The following is a 5,527-nucleotide window of genomic DNA, read 5'->3' as shown; positions in this document are numbered from 1 at the left end:
CTGGTGATTTCATTTTCCGTCACGTTATTTTCCGTAGTTATTATTAATTGTTATAGTCTTTGATAATGTAAACATGCATCTGGTTTCTTCTTAAGTCATTTTTAGCCGGTATTATATTGTGGGTATTGCCCACCGGATTTTAATTTCTGACGCCGTCGGTAAATTTTGCGAACAGTTGAACAGTCCTTGCTTCATACCTGAAAATTAATTTCTCTCCCATGCCGTCTGAGGGAAAGAATGCTACCTAGCCGTTGGTGAATGTTGTGGGTAGCGGCGGAAGCTTGCAAAGTTCAAGTCCGTTCATTGTGGTTTCACATAACAAATGATCGTGTCCGTAATTAAACCCCCTGCCAGAGCCGCCCATAGATGGCATCTCCATTCTCCCTGACCGTGGTCTCTCCAACCATTGTCGCCGCCCTCCTTTTTCCCAGTCGCTTCCCCGTGCCTGTAAGCAGAAAAGAAAAACCAAAAAGATATTTTGGGAAAATTTACATTATGCTGTTACCAGACATACCCATCTTCTCCATTGCAGCAACTGAGTCGCCTCCACCAATGACCGTGGTCACACCCTTCCCGCTCAATTCTGCAACCTTCTCTGCAATTCCCTACATCAAAAATTTAATGTAAATCAATCTCAAAAAAGATGGTAATTTTAAACAAGTCATTATAATATCAACCCATGAAGAGAAACACAAACCTCTGTTCCAAAAGCAAATCTGTCGATTTCAAAAACTCCCATGAAACCATTCCAAAGGATGGTTTTCATAATAATCTTATTTACGTGTATGCCAAGTGCGGGAGTTTGGTAAATTCCCGTAAGTAATTGAAAATTTTGTCAGATGTCGTAGTTGCAACAGCCGTGGTGGACATGAATGCAAAATGTGGAAGCATAGACAAGGAGCGCGACTTGTTTGACAGAATGCCTCAAAAAAATGGCATTCTCATATGGACTGCAATGATCGGAGGTTGTGCACAAAATGGATAGGTTGGAAAGGTGTTAGAGACTTTCAGGGAAATGCAATTGGCAGGGTAAAGCCAAATTCCACAACCAAAGTGGGAGCTTTGGAACAGGGAATGGACATGCATCAAAGCAAAACGGAAGGAGGGCTTTTGTCAGATTATTATGGTTGGGAATGCTCTAGTAGACATGTCTGCAAAATGTGGAAGCATCGACAAGGCACACGAACTGTTTGACAAAATGCCTCAAAGAAATGAGGTCTCGTGGAATGCCATGGTCGCATGATATGCACATTATGGATTCGTTGAAAAGACTTTAGAAACTTTGAAGAAAATGCAATTGGCATGTGTAAATACAAATTCTACAGTGTTTGCCAGCATCCTCCCTCCCTGTGCCAAATTTGGAGCTATGGAACAGGGTATGGACATCCATTTATCCATAATTGGAAGGGGATTTCTTTCGATAGATCTGCAACTTATAGAATATATGTTTTGCTTCACGATAAAGTTAGAAATCGCGCATTGACAGGCGAAGGGTGTGGCAGAGGCAGGGGCATAGCTAGATTTATCCCATTTATGGGTGCGTACAGGTGCAAAAGCAATCATCATTATTGGACTCCCGCAAAGTCTGTTCACAAATTAGTGCAAGAGATATACTATCGAAACCCCTGGAAGGTCTTGGTTAGCTTCATGCTTCTCAACAAAACTAATGGGGGGCATCTCTTTGCCTTCCACATCTTCCATAGGTTTTTAGTAAAGGGAATTTAGTTTTTGGGTTTTTTCTATGATTCAGAGTAAAATTTACATGAGTTAGTAAGGGATTAAAAATTTAAGACAAACGGAGCCGTATAACCATTCAGATATTCTATGGAGTTGTTCTGCTGAAAACAAAAAATGATCAGAACTGGAGAGATGAAAAAAGTCCTATTCCTTGTACTTTAGTTTTAGCAAAACCAAAAAGAACTCGAGCAATATTTTTTTTTGTTTCAGAGAGTGAAAATTACCTTTTTTTGTTTCAGAGAGTGAAAATTACTTTTTTTAGTAGACTAGAGGTTATGGAACTTCTTTTAAAATATTATATTTCTAGTCAAAGTTTAAAATCTAGGTTTCATCTTTCTATGCTAATTCAAGTATATGGTGACCATGGAAACAATATTAAAACACAGGACCCAGGTTCTGGAAAATAGAATTAGTCTTCTACTTGTGTTGATATTAAGTCAATTTTAGTTTTTATAAACATTCTCCAGAATGTCATGGAGCTTCCCCTTAGGAAACTAAGGGGAATGCAGCTTCAACCAAGCTCATCTGACAAAGTAGTGAAATTTTATCCTTTTTGAATGCTAAAAGGGGTGTCATAGCATATGTTTGATTTTGTTTAAGAGATTTAATGGTAGCTCGTAATGAACTATGACTTTGTAGGTAATACCTTGATAGTTTTTTCTTTTGCCTGTTGAAGATCAGACTATGTGCCAAGTGTCCATAGAAAATTAATAATTGCAGAAATTTCATAGTGAGCTACACATATGGATTCTATGTCTGTTACTCCTCGATGTCATCAACTCCTTTAATGGGATTGATCATCACTATCTGATAGTTAGACGAAGAACCGAAACAAAAAAAGCACAAGCACAACTGACATACTAATTATTTTGGAGTTCATAATTCTAATATAAGGTCTTTAGTATTACATGTGTATTCTTGATAGAGATAATATATATATATATATATATATATGTTTTTATGTTACACGGCCTTGAATTCTATTGAATCATTGACAAATTTTCGTAAATTTTGTCACTGTGCATTGATTAAAAGAAATAGAGGTGGTGAGGATTTCTATTAAACATATAGTCAAACTGACAATGTTCTATGACAAAGTTCTATGTTATAAGTTTGTCTGAAATTTAATTGTGTATTTATACTTCTAAGATTATATGACCATATTTTTGTCAAGGAACCTCAAACAAATACGATCTCATGAAATGCAATGATTGCAAAAACACATCCAAAATGGATTGGTGACAATATCATCCCAACACATGTTTAGATGAATGCATTTAGATCATATGAAGTACATTCATTAAAATGCATGTAAAATGTGAGCGTTTCTACAAAAACATAACATGGATGTATAGGCAATGCATGTAAATTGTTTCATATAATTGTATACCATTTATTTTTTGAGTGTTTAAATATTTAGAGATTACCTACCATATTTTTTTAAAATTTCCATTTGTTAAAGTTGTAAGGAACTATTTTCTTTCTTCTTGGACAATATGTGTTGAAAAATTTGAAACTGATTGGTTTGTTGGTTTATTTGGTCTATTTGTTGTGAGACTTTACTAAGTTATTGTTTGTACTCTTGTTAGTTTGATCATTAGAAATTGTATAATATTTTAAGAAGAATAGTCAGTCTTCTCAAGGGTATATGAGGTTGTTGTAATCAATTTCAAATGGAACTACCAAAGCCACTTGTTCAACAAAATAATAAACTCCTTGAACAAATGTACTAACTTTATGTTTTAGTAGCTAAACTGTCTCCTCTATTATTGGTTGCATAATTGAATTTTTTTATGATAACTTACATCCAAGAAAAGAGCCACCCGTATACATAGATAATTAGAGAACATGCAATAGTATAATTGAAAAGGCTCCCAAATTCACAATGGATTATAGATATAAAATATATTATTTTATTAATACTAGAATTACATTTTATCTAAAATATTTATTTTTATTTTATTTTTTCAAGCATTTGATTCTATATTTTTTACAATTATGTGCAATTTTGAAGGGTGAGCAAATATGATAGAGATCTTTTCAAGACACATATAAGTGATGCTATAGAGATGAAAAATATATTATTTTAATCTAGAAGTCTTTTAGAATAGGTATTATTACTAATCAAATCTTAAATTAATTCATTAATTGACTTAAAAATTTAATTAAAAGATAGCATGACTATTGATATAAAAATGAACACATTATTTTAAAAGAACATTGTCCTTTATTCAATAACGTGTCCACTCACAAATATGAAGAATTTCTATCAATACAAATCATTCATATCATGAATAGATAGAATGAATCAATAAAACTTTATTAACCTCTTAAAGATCTATATCTTGGATTTTCATAGCGGTGATAAAATTATATTGGAATGTGAAGCATTACACAAGAAAAAACCCCAATAGTAATAATTACAAGAACTTGAAATGAAATAGATTGTATGAGTAGAAGAATTTATATTGCATGAAGATTAGTAAATGTATAAGAGCAAGGAGAAACTACAATATATCATGTCAAAAGTTCATATTTTTGGCTTCGGCTAGTGACTCATATTATTATTGTTGGATTATCTCAGTAAAAACACATAGCTTGCTAGACAACACACTTAAAATTGCAATTGTTGGATGGACATATTGGCGCAATGTGAGTATGAAAGATAACACAAAGGAATTAATCAAGCCACTCCTACTTTTTTAGGCACAATATTACACAAATATCGTCTTTTATTGTACGCATGCTACAACATTCTTAGGGACATTGATGACTACCATTGTTGATGATTATATTCTTGAATATATAGTATAAAATGTTTTCCTAGTAATTGACTTATTTTTAACTATAGTCAAGGATTTATTCGATACCTTACTCCAAAAAAGAAAAAATGCTTTTGGAGGACAAGCCAATCGATGAACAAACCTATATATCCTTGAAGTAAATAATAATAATTTGTATCTTTCTTGAATTTTGATAATTGTATATACGATATCTCATCAACCAACAACAAATTTGATCAATGTAATTAGTATCCTAACTTAATCGTCTTCATATGTTGTAAAAACATTTTGTATTACAAAAACAATTTGCATGACTTGTTAGTTTAAATTATAAGTTGAATCCCTTCTTATTCAGATTTTCTTTCACATTTTAGGATCAACTCAATTGTATTCTAAATAATTAACCCTAATAAAGAGAATGTTCATTTCTCCCAACTTTTGTCTGCCCTCCAATATATTATCCAAAGAATATCTTTCTATCAACATAACAATTGCACCTCATTAGGGTGGAAGTGCTAGTCTAATTTTTTTTAATCTATTAGATTTGGTAGATGATAATTTTCTGGTTTTTTTTTCTCTTTATATGGTCAAATATTCATGATTTTTTTAGTACACACCATCATTCTTATTAATTTAACTCTCAAATTAGATATTAATTTAAAAAAATCTAATATGCTGATTTGTTTTTAGCTTTTTATGTATCTAGCCTTCCTAAAACTAAATTGTAACATTTTTTATTCTAATTAAAATAATTTTAAATTAAATATTTATGTATATAATGCAAAAAATATTTTATTAAATTAAAATATAAATTTTCAAAATTTGTCTATATGTATGAATATATATATTTATGTGTGTGTATATATATGTATGTATATATATATATATATGTATGTGTATATATATATGTATGTATGTGTGTGTATATATGTATATATATACATATGTATATATAAATATGTATATATACATATGTATATATAAATATGTATATATACATATGTATA

This window comes from Cryptomeria japonica, chromosome 10 (genome assembly GCF_030272615.1).
Source record: "Cryptomeria japonica chromosome 10, Sugi_1.0, whole genome shotgun sequence".
Taxonomy (NCBI): domain Eukaryota; kingdom Viridiplantae; phylum Streptophyta; class Pinopsida; order Cupressales; family Cupressaceae; genus Cryptomeria; species Cryptomeria japonica.
Note: the sequence above shows the minus strand (reverse complement) of the source record.